This window comes from Bactrocera tryoni, chromosome 4 (assembly GCF_016617805.1).
Source record: "Bactrocera tryoni isolate S06 chromosome 4, CSIRO_BtryS06_freeze2, whole genome shotgun sequence".
NCBI classification, from domain to species: domain Eukaryota; kingdom Metazoa; phylum Arthropoda; class Insecta; order Diptera; family Tephritidae; genus Bactrocera; species Bactrocera tryoni.
In genome coordinates this window covers 30,944,848-30,957,466 of record NC_052502.1, presented here as the reverse complement: position 1 = coordinate 30,957,466, position 12,619 = coordinate 30,944,848, and the positions used below count along the sequence as shown (strand labels likewise).

The 12,619-nt window shown below is 34.8% G+C and overlaps 1 protein-coding gene across 1 annotated transcript in view; it reads left to right on the top strand.

Annotated features, from left to right (window-relative positions):
• Window positions 1-2,916: 2,916 nt before the first annotated feature.
• LOC120773375 overlaps window positions 2,917-12,619 on the top strand; it is a 48,967-nt gene continuing 39,264 nt past the window's right edge. The window contains exons 1-2 of the mRNA XM_040102204.1: window positions 2,917-2,972; window positions 5,180-5,323. The gene's annotated coding sequence lies outside the window, so the exon portion shown is untranslated. The remainder of the gene's footprint in view (window positions 2,973-5,179; window positions 5,324-12,619) is intronic.

Below are 12,619 nucleotides of genomic sequence, written 5' to 3'. Positions count from 1 at the left end.
TGCGCGCAACTGACTTGCTGAGTGCTGCACTTCACATTCTTAGCTGCTTGATGCATCCTTCACTCCGCTTCTTGACAAGTCCTTGTTGCCATTGTATAATTTGTGTCGTTGCACTTGTCGACAATGACCTCTGGCCGGTTTCAAGAGCTCGCCACTCAATGCTCTATTGTCATCATATTGTCGTCACATAGCAGCATTGTTGTTATTGTGTTTTTTTTTTTACTTGTAAGGATAATTGTACGCACCGCAGTCGCATATAATTGCTGCCCACTAGTTTTTTTTTTCAATTTGCCTTTCGTTCGTCTGCAAGCACAATATCTGAGTAGACAATACCAATGTCCTCGCCGCCGCCTTGTAAGCGTTGCGAACAGTTTTGTTGAATTTTGCTGTGACCGCGTCATTTTCCTGGAGTCACACAATAATTTAGGCGATAATTTCTTGGTCTCCAATTGTGATTTATCTATTTAACTACATATTTCTCTGTATTTCTCTGGCGTGTCGTATCAAGCTGCTAATTTTGGTTCGAAAATGAATATGTGTTTTCTTTATGTTTGATTCGTATATTCTTAGTTCAAAAAATTAGAAAAAAAAATTTTTTTTTTTTGTGAAAATTTTCTTGACTAGCAATTTTTTAATAAATAAATTAAAATATGTACATTTGTAGAAGTTAATTAGCGATTCATTGTGAATCACACTGAATTCCAGTGACATCGTGGCTGATCTTTAGGGGGACTTCCGAAAAAAGGAACCTCAAATCCAAAATCAAAAACCAAAAATGATATTACAAATAAAAAATAACTTTGATTTTTGGAAAAAGTACTACTTCCCAAAATCTCAAAATAAAGATTTAACCCGAAGATATTATTTTTCTGCGAAAATTTGCGTATTCTTGAAATTTCGATTTCTATTGTGTTTAAATTTTTTTTAATTCCTAAAAATCGTCTTATGCTCCTTAAGGCAATATTTTCATAGAGGGTCTCATAAACTCGAATTATTTTATTTTTATTACCAAAGAGGTTTTTTTTTATTTTTTTCTATATTAAGGAATTTCATAGGTCGAGATTTTTTATTGTCTTATTAAGTTCAACAATGCCTCTAGAATATTGTCCTAAATTTTCAAAGTTGGTGCGAGTAATAGTTTCGGAGATACAGCCTTGAGAACTTGTAAAAAAAACACGATTTTCACGAAACTGTTGAAGTTTAAAGTTGGTTGGTAAGATTTTTCAAGAACTAGTTAATCGATCTTCATGAAATTTTGCAAAGGTATCTGAGATACAATTCTTCAAGACTTGGACGAAGGACTTTTTTCGATTACAACTATTTGAAAAAAATTTCGCGAAATTTTCATTTTTTTTTGTAAAAATGTCTGCGAAAAATACAATTTTCAGTTTTTTGCCTTCGTCTAAGTTCTAAGTAAAGGTTTTAATTAAAACTCGTATTTTTTCCCCTGATGATATTGTAAGGAGTTATGCCGCCCACTGCTTTGCGTCTTTTTTCCGAGGGGTTACTGGAAATGGCATCGTAATGGTTAAGTTTAAAATACTTTTTTCCAAAAATTTGTAAATTTCATTGTTAATAGTGTATGTTTGTAACAATAAAAAATTCGAATAAAATATTTAATTTTTTATAAGAGATAAAAATTTTGAAAAAATGCTGCTTTTTACTCGAGCAAACCCAAAAAAAGTCCTTCTGAAGCGCGTAATAATCAATTTAAAGGCCAAAAGAGATGAATATGAAGGCATTAATTCTTTAACGGCACTGATTCTGCATCAAAAAATCCATAGTTATTATCATACCAGTACCATACCTCACACCTTCCTTCCTACAGCAGTTCATATTTCAGTGAATTCAAAAGTAAATTAAAAAACTTAGAATCATGGGAAAAAAACAAACACACATGTATGATAAAGTTCAATTATATTCGCAAAAGAAATTTTCTCGGGTAACGCTGAAGTTTCAACCAAAAATGAGACCAAGTCAAGCTTAAGTTGGATTTTAAAACTGTCGTTGAACAATCTGAGTAGTAAAATACATATGTCACTGTCCACACAAGGATTTTAGCACCGGAACCTAGATAAAACCTAGATACCTAGATAGAAAGATTTTTGCACTCACTTTTCCAAATAACCATAAAACTATGGTTACTTGAAACACCCTGTTGTCTAATAAGAATAAATAATAATCCGATTTACAGTTGGCAAAACGTCCAATAAGACTCTACTAACTGGTTTTCCTTACCTATTCTATCCAAATGCTAAATTTACATTTTACGCCATGACAATTTTGATACTTTTTGTGCCAAAGTTTTTGCAACGTGTAAGCTTTGCCTAATATGTGGTTTTGGATACGTAGAATTTTTGTTGACCATTAAATTGCTTTGCAACCAGAAAATTTTCAACCACAAACACCTGTCTCACTGCGGTATTTCGGACATTTTGGTAACAAGCATTTTGGGGAAAGGTGATAATAAAAGTTGCACACTAGAGAAAATCCCAAGCAAACAAATTTACTATTTATATATTTATTCCGAAAACACACATGTTTCTCTGTGTTAGTACGATATGCAGTTACAGTAGAAGTTTTCTGCGAAATTTCACTCTACTGCCACAAATAAAATAGACAATGCAATGCAGAAAGTGTGAAAGGATAACCCAGTAAGCATACAACTTGGGTATAAAATATTTGTAGAGGATGCCTTATTAAAATGGTAACTGTCATTTCCCAATGCTTGAAACGGAAAACAGATAATGTTAATTCGATTTTATATTGAGTAAAATAGGCAAAAAATTTGTTTATAAGCAAAAATTAATTGCACTAAAAACTAAATCAAAAGTACTTAACACTAAATATTATGTAGAATCTGCCCCATTTAATATTTCATTGAGACATAATATGTTTTCTCTATTTTCTTACAGTTATCAAACTGGAGAAACTATTAGCACGGCCAGAACCAACACCAGGAGTTTCAGAAGGTAAGAAATCTCTGTGCTATAGATAGTAAACACTAAAGTGCCTAACCTCGCTTTCAATAGCATCGAGTGTCTTTATAATAAGATTGGAATTGGTGCCAGGCCACAGCGGAATGGCAGGAAATTGTAAGGCTGATGACCTGCAAGGAAAGGCGCCCTAGAACCGCTATCGCTATAATGGGAGCGGGTCGGTTCTTCCGTATGCTCTCGTGTTCTTCTAGTAGATAGTTGGGCTTCACGGAAGTTTAGTCAGCTCTGGGCAACCATCGGTACGGGCGCTGTCGCAAAAGCCTTTCGGCCCAAAATCTATTGCAAAAGATCAGGTGATTTGCCTCTCCCTTGTAATGGGGCTTTAATGGCCCTAACCTCGCTTTCAATAGCAGTAAGGCTGGAAGTCCGCTATCTGCAAAAGCTGAATGAAAGAAGATGAGGTGGAAACAACTTAACACTTCCTTTTTGACTGTCCCGCGTTTGGGAGGTCAAGATTAAAACGTTTGGAAGCGCATACCTTCAGAGATCCTACCGAACTGTGCAAATTTCTACTGGCTACTAAACGTTTTGCTGATTTATAAGTTCGCACACAGGAGTTGTTCTTATCTACGGCTTTACAAAGGACTACATAAAACAGTCCATGTGCGGTCTTTCTAGATCAGCCATCTAACCTATAGAACTCAAAGTAGTAAGAATATGCTTCCATTCGAGAAAAAATTTCTAATAAAAGTGGATTGAGATTGATCAAACTGTTTTAAACTCAATATTATATTTACTAAATTAATGACATTGTAACCTTGATCTAAAGTACTTATAACCACCTGCAAAACAAAACTTTTCCATGCCACTTTCTTTAATATAAACCTCTTCCATGAGTTCGACAATAACCTATACCAAATTTCTGGAAAATAATTTCTCAACTAAAAATTTTCCATAAAATAACTTGATTTTAAGTGGTTAGTTTGTAAGACAGCTAAATCCCACAGTGCTCCGATATTGGCTGTTTCAACAATTGAACAAACTCTTGAGGAAAAAAGAACTTGCACAAAATTTCACACCGACATCTCAAAAACTGAGGAGCTATTTCACATATATACAGACAGATGGTCATGGCTAAATCGACTCAGCTCGTCACTCTGATCATTTACGTACAAGTTATATACAGTCTCCGACGTTTTTTTCTAGGTGTTACAAACTTCTTGGCAAACTCAGTACAAATACCCTATCAAGGCTATAAAATCAAGAAGTTCAAAATCGTAGACTCTCTTTATAGTTGCCTTAATAATCTCAAGTTGTCTAGACAGGAACAAACTCAGGTAAAAAAAATTAGAAATTTAGTTAAATGTTAGACAAAAGGACTCGGTTAAAATGTTTTTTTGTTTCCCTATTTTTCAAACTTATTAAGCATATACTTCCAAAATAACCCAAAGAGATAAAACTCAGGCCATACATCTAACTAATATCCATTTATGTGCTCATTCATGCATAAGAAATGTCGGCTTTTGCCTTTTATGAAACCACTATTTTACACTGATCTAACCTCAAATAGCTTAAGGGGTCAGTAGAGTAATCTGGCCATGTTTTTTCATTTTTTTTCATTGAAATTTTTATTCTACAATAGAACTTTTTTCACATATCATGAGGTATATCGTGGAGTGTAAAAATAAATTTTTTCGGAATTTTTTGATGACAACTGTCGGAGAAATGGCGATTTCTCATGTTTGGATCATCTGAAACACAAAATCCCAAATTCTTAAAAAGTACGTCAATAGTTATCGTCCCTACTAGAATCATGAAAACATGTTGATAAATAAAAAAGTATTTAACGTTTTTTTAATTTTTCCCCATGTTTTTTACATAAATTCCAATGGTAAAAGTGGATTTCTACATTAATTTTAAGGGTATAAAGGAACAAAAATTCAAAAAAAAAAAAAATTCAAAAAATACCCTACTAATATAGGCATCAACTAAATTCAAAAACAATTTCGTAACTTATCTGCAGTAATAAAGATCACCTGAGCTTCTGCTTTTCACTACCTGATAATACTTTTAGGTGTTGAATACTTTTAAAAATTAGTTATAGTAAAATGTCGTGAAATTTATTTGTAATAATGGCATCAAAGCAGAGGTAAAAAAACAACACTCTACTCATTAATTACTAATTTAATATGATAACTTATGAAATTAACGCAATTAATTTGTATTATCTTCAATTTAAGAATGGGGCTCTGGTTGGAATGGTCCAAATTTTATTGTGGAAATCGAAGAGACTGGCTCTGCCTCAGCAACGAACACAGATTATCTCAACAGCAGCGAAGATGTGACCAATTTAGCTCCACTGAATTCCACCCTAGCGGGGAGTGGTAAGTTTAAAACAAATAATTATACCACTTTTGTATGGGAAAGTACATATACATATATAATAGTTCTCAAACGTTTATACTAACCGCCAGAAACTAAAAAACCACAATTTTCATAAACTTATATTCTGGTGAATGCTATACTCATTAAAGACAATAATTAGTAACAGTAGGTATAAAGAGAACTAGGACAGGCTTTAATAACTTTGCAGCTAAATAGGTAACACCGTAAAGTTAAGGTAACCTTTAAGTTCTACCCACGTCCTTTTTTACCTGCGCAAGTTCAATAAGTTAAAAACTAAAACTTTTCCCAACACTACCACAACATTTTTCGGGTATAAAAGTTTCAGTGCTCTCGAGCATTATCGTAGTCAGCTTTCGCAGTTTCTTCAAGTCACATCGTGAAAAACTCAAAACAAATTCTCTAAAAATGGGTATCCAACATTCGAAAAAATGTGCTTCCAATGTTGAATATAGTGCAACATTGCCAAGCCAGTATAATACGGTTATATCAACAGAACCTGATCTGACTATCCTCAACGCAGTACTAAAGGTTGGACCTGTTTCACCTTCGCTGCGTAAATCTAAATCAAAAAACTATTGCGGTGATGAGAAAGCGACAACGTGTCCATCAAATCGGGCCTACACTATATGCCAGGAAAGTGAGTCTGAACCTACGGCCAATAATGGGGAGAAATTGGTTTCACTACGACCGACTACTACTCCGAGGAAACAAAAAACCAAAAGACGACCACATAAAGAGCCCATTTCTTATCCATGGGATCGAGCCTACGCTATATGCCAGGAAGGTGCATCTCAGCCAACGGACAATAATACTGATAATTTAGTTTCAGTAAGACCCACTACAACTCCGAAGAAACCAAAATCCAAGAAACGACCACAAAAGGAATCTATTACGTATCCATGGGATCGAGCCTACGCTTTATGCCAGGAAAGTGCATCTAAATCTACGGACAACAATGGGGAGAATTTAGTTTCGGTACAACCTACTTCACTTTCGAAGGAATGCGGATCGAAGATACAGTCACATAAGAAATCTACAATATGTACTTGGGATAGAACATTCGCTATCTGTCAAAAAAATGCGAAAAGAGATGAGCCACAAAAACAGATTATCTGTAAAACAAGAAAAACACTTCGTCGGATATCATTGCGCCGCCACCCTTATAACAAAGCTTTGCCGACGATAGGAGAGGAGAATTACTAATACAACTGTATCAGGGATGATCCAATTTTTATTCATAATTATGCAGAATTATAATTTAAATTAATTAAATATTTCTAATGTTTTACAATTTATTTGGACTAATACAAGGCCAAGTACATCATTATTCACTCTTTGTAAAATGAGTTATTTCTACTACATTTCCCATTACCTCATTCCCATCTTTTCCAGTGATGACACATGTGACGAGTGTTAACTTAATCGAGTTGTTGAGCCGGGTTTCAGCGGCGTAAGCTCGTACTTTATACACACAAAAATACCAGTTTAGTAAACCCAGAGATCTGTCTGCGCAGTCAATTGGAAAATAGGAGTTATAGATATGCGATAAATATATAATTAAGTTGCTTGAATGAAATCTGTTTTTCATTTTTTTAATTAGAGATATTTATGTATATATTCTGATCAATATTTAGCTGGACATAGAAAGACCTTTCCTCGTTGTTCTTGTAAACATTACAGAATACAATTTAAAAAAATCACAAATTATCACATATTAGAAATGGCGGATACGACAAGTAGAAATCATATATCTGTATTGGAGAATCTGGCATTTTAATACACGTCTTAAATCAGAGAAAAGTCATAGTAGCCAAATATGTCAAGGATAACTTTAGATTCGTATTTGAGTCCAAAAAGTCAGCCCCAATCATGCTAGAATGTGAGGTCGCATTTTGGTAGGGAAAATTCATAAATTTTCCGCCTTGAAATGCGGTCGATTGCGACGAATTACTTTAAGTAGATCCCTTAAAAGCCAAATGGTATTCCTTAATGACCATGTGATAGGGAAAAACAAAGAGAACGATGAGCATCAACATGATTTTTAGCTGACTTTGATGCTATGCGCTCGATTAATGTAAGGTCTTCAGCTATATTGTCAAGCAAGCACCTGCTTTCCGACACCCACACGACGTCGCTTTTGCAAAAGATTCAGGTCTTTTGGTATGAGTCTAGCATTGGCGTACTTCATCACCATAACGTTAACGCAAATATTTTGAGTAACATTGATGCCATCATGACGAATTTCAACTGCTGCTTCTTTGACTTTTCCGATGCTATTGTCATTAACAGAGGTGAATTCACTGAACGCTTTCTGTCGTTCAAATATTATTTATGTTCGTTATAGGGTAGACTGCTCAAAATACTTCTGCAACATTTTTAACGATTCCGTAGCTGTGATTCTATCTGGGCGTTTGAAGTCCAGCACAGATTACTATAAACAAGTTTTCACAATATCTTGCAACTTTATTGTTTTTAACCAGGTTTCGCTTAGTAGACGGAGCAACGCCTACTTCTTCAGAATTGTTAGTCTACAGATGTGCTTGCTACTTCATTTCCCTGTACCAGTAACATATCCTGTATAATAAAATGTCTCTTGCACTTGATATTGGCGATTCTGCATGTACCTAAGACATTCCATTGATCTGCCTGTCAGGCTTTCCGTAATTTCATTATTTCGTAATGAAATCCGCATTTCCTGTACTTGTCCGGTACCTAAACGGATCGTGCTTTCAGCAATCCCTTCAGCTGTTTCAGTCCGATATATGCAGCCGTTACATGTACTGCTTCCTTGCTTCTAAAGGCATTAATGATATGAGTTTATTGCCTTAATTTCCTCCTGGCTATCGATCAAAAAATCCATATTCGCACACCACATATTTTGTATCAATTTCGCATAAAAAAAATTATTAATTAGGCACAAAAAAGGTGTATGTCATTTTCCAAAGCGCTGTATTTGTGGTCGAAGCACTGAAACATCCCCAAACCATCACATATCATACACTGCATTTAGATGAAGTATTTGCCTCTCTCCATATTTTTACCCTTCCATCGGACATGTTTAAGCTGAATTTTGATTCATCTCGAAAAGATTTTCCGTCTTTATGTAAATTTATAAGAATAGATAGAAGTTGTAAGTTCCGTTGGTGTGTCGCAAACTTCTGCGCCATCCACCATCTTTTAGTGTTTGAGACCTGAAAGGATAGAACTTGAACTAAGTAAAAACCTATGCAGACCACAAAGCTATACTAGCGGCGAGAATTTCTAGATACAAACAGTAATATAACGGAGAACGTTTTTTTTCGCTTAGACCTTGTAAATATCTCGAAGATCTGGCTAAGAATCCCGTATGAGCGGTTGAAAACAGTTTAGATACAAATGTGTTTGAAGATTTAAGCGATCTTTCAAGGCTGAATCTCCAAAACCTTCACTAGGACCAATTTAAGCATTTGAAACAATATTCTAGAAATTTTATAGAATTAAATAGGACAATAAAACACAAATATTTGTTAAAGCCATTGCTAGGAATATTTACCGATAACATTACTTTAATGTCTGCACTGAAAGGTGCAAATGAAATTACCTGAAATTATTTCTGAAAATCAAGAGCACACTTTTTAAATACATATGGACCTAAAATTCCCTTTTTAAACACATATTTTATTTTACATACACAAAATAAATACATACAAATTTTAATTTGCTACATCGAATAACTATAACCATCTAATAAATACTCTTAAAGATAGTTTTGTATATCTATGATCTATACATTTCGAGCTTGCATTCTTAATCTAACCGGTTCTGAACTACGGGCTGCAGCTTGGTTTCGGTATATTAGCTTTGGTTGGATTGAGTGGAGGAGGTTGTCTGCATTTTCCGTATTTCTTTTCGCTAGACATTCTCTAAGTTCCGACATACCGCTTGCAATGAGATTAGTTTGTTCTCTCTGTATCTGAGATAAGAAAAGTGGCCTTAGAGATCGACGTACTTCTTGGTCTAAATTTTCACCTTCAGATGCAGTTGGTAACCACACTTGGGGGCATTTCTTTCTCATTTGTTTAGCTATTTCGTAAGGCGAATACCGGTACTGGTGTGTGTTCTCGGATTCAATAATGTTCGGTTTGATTGAAGCTGCCTTCATTTTTTTCTCTAGGGCTCGTTTTGCGATGCGTAGCTCCATTTTTTTGGTGAGTTCCTCTGAGAGTGAGCTTCGCGGAGATATTCCAACCAAATCTTCAGCTCGAGATTTAATTCCGATGTCACGTTTTCTACTTATTCCAGGCAAGAGCTTATTTTTAGCAAGGTGAAGTTCCAGTTTCTTTGTGAGTTCCTGTGATTTCATTTCTTCCTTTTGGGTTGGACTTGAGATGCGTCGTTCCATTTCCTTCGTGAGCTTATCTGAGAGAGAGTTTCGCGGGGGTATCACAGCCAAATCTTCAGCCTGATATCTAATTTCGGTAGCTCGGTTTCTACTTATTTCAGTTAACAGTTTATTCCTAGCGTTGCTAAATTCGAGTTCCTTTGTGAGTTCCTCAGAGAGAGACCTTCGTGGGGATATCACACTCAAATCATGCTGAGTTTGAGCTTGATATATAATTCCAGTAATGCGTTCTTCATTCCTTCTAGAGAAGCAGTTACTGTTAGCAATGTGCCGTTCTTGTTCCCTCGTGAGCTCTTCTGAGGGAGAGTATCGTGGTGATATCATAGCAAAATTGTGTGAGGTTCCCGTAAATTCCTTTGAAAGGAAGATTCGTTGGGTTTGAGCATGTGCCTTCAACTCTGCCATGGCTTTTTCTATATCATACACTTTTTCTTTGATATTAGCACTATAGTGCACTTCTTTCCCGTGGCTTTCTATGGTTTCAAGCTCAGGTGATTTACCAGTTATACTCTTGATATTTTTCAATTTAATATCAGCGAATTCTTGTATTGTGTATTTATCCTCTCCCGTACTCGTGTCAGATTTAAGACGTGTTTTCAGCGGTGAACCATCGTAACGGCTTAAAGTACGTGCACCCCCGGCTGGTGAATCAGATTCTGGTGTATATTTTCTCTTGAAGTTGAACTGTCGTTTAATCTCCATTTCGTCCTCATTGATATAACTTTCGGATTTAGGTGCAAGAGAATCATAATCACATTTTTTCAACTCCATACCACTCATTTTTCGTAGATTTTGTTTAAGATAAGCTATTAGCGATGATTTATTAAAAGTTTGCGCTATTGCTCGAGAGCTGTGAACTAGAGAGATCTACAGGTTGAAATGTTTAAAATCTTCGCTATCGCGCACCTTTTTATACCTTACACAGGTAGCTAACAAGCTTACAATCTTCGTTAAGTAATCCTAAATTAAGGTTGGGCGTGAGGTACGAATACCGTAGGTAGCTCGCCGAGCTTACAAAGGACAAAAGCAGGTACAAAACATGTCAAAGCTCCAGCCGTCTCCCTGGGTCATTGTATATTATTATTTGTTATTAATCCGTATTTTGTTTTTATTGTTTGTTTTCAACCACGTTGAAGGCTGAAGGCATCAAACACTCCATCAGTGGAGAACCTTTTTTAGTAATTTTGCAGATTCAAAATAACATTTTTATCATTTTTTTAATTATTCTATATTTTAACCTGGACTACAAAAATATGACCTCAAAGTTTTAAAACATTTCATGTCGTAACTTTATCTAAAAAATTAGGCGGTCAGACGAAAAATGTCGTTTAATTTTCCAAATTTTTGCAGAAAATAATTTAAGAACAAGTATATACGTTAACTTCGATTGCAACGAAGCTATAGTACCCTTCACAAATACAATATATTAAGTTCAAGAAATTTATAGTCAGTTTGTATGGCAGCTATGCGCTATAGTGGTCCAAAAACGCCGATTTCAACAAATGAGCAGTTCTTTGGGTAAAAAATGACGTGTTTCAAATTTCAGAACAAAATTTTTAAAAACTGAGGAATTAGTTCGCGTATATAGTATGACGAAATCGACGCAGCTCACCACGTGTACTTCTGGGCTTTACAAACTTCGTGACAAACTCATATACCTTGTTCGGGGTATGATTACATTTAATTCAACCCAGTCAAATTCCACATTAAAAAGTAGTTTATTTCTTTGTACGAGATCATTTTGAACTACTAATTCAATATACTCTTAAAACAATTAAAAAATAGCAAACAAAATTATGCTAAACAAATATCTTTAATTACTCGATTCACGAGTTTATCTAGCGGGTTGAGTTCAGGAGACTGACAAGCCTAATATCAAATCTGGAATACCTTGCTCAGGTTTTTTGCTTTAATGGTATATTTTGGGTCATCTATATTGATAAACGAATTTAAATATTAAATATCTTAATGTTTGAGATATCTGACCACAATATATTTCAAAATTAATGCATGGATCCGGACAAACGCTCTCTAGAAAATTCCATAAGTATATTGACTTTCAATGTTTCTACCTTTGTAATGGCAAATTTCTGACATCGAGTTAATTGACCACAATATATTTCGGAGTTTATTTATAGATCTTGACACTCTTCCTCTGGAAAATTTTGTACATTTCTTTATACTCTCACTTGTTTTCGGATAATCTGAATGCAGACACAACATTCATACACAAAACGCATTCAATAGAAATTAAACAATGTGATAAATGACTGACAACTAACTTGAGGTCCAATAAATCCAAATGATCCTCAAAACTCAGCTAGAGGTTTGTAGCACATAATTGGAATGATGTAAGATGTGTTTGCGAGAGATTTTCAGAGATCCAGTACAGATTTTGATATGTACTCCTATATAATACTTGTTAAGAAACTAGAAAAAAAATTATTTTAAAGAATAAGAAACATGAATAATTCTTTTTCTGAAGATATTCTTAAAGTTAGGGTTTTGAGCAATTTTTTTGACATTCCAAAAAAAAGGGAGTTTTAGAATTGGTTTATTAATCTTTCATATAGTATAACTGCCTCAAGTTCTTTTAAAAAGCTGAAATCTAACAAACAACAAAGCAAAACAATTGTTGTACTAACTATCCCCATAATCCCTTTTGAACATGACATCCCTAAATTGCTGATTTTAAGAAATCTTGGTTTTCAGCAGCTGACTTTTCTCAAGCTTTCCTTCTCTTCTCGACTTCTTGCTTTTGATTATAATTTGCCAAACCTTGGCCACTACATCTTTAATATATATAACATTACTAAACAGAATTTGCTGTTATTGGCCTTTGGCCTTATCCCTTCTCTAGCTTTGGTAATACCACTCGCTCTCAAATTGGTTC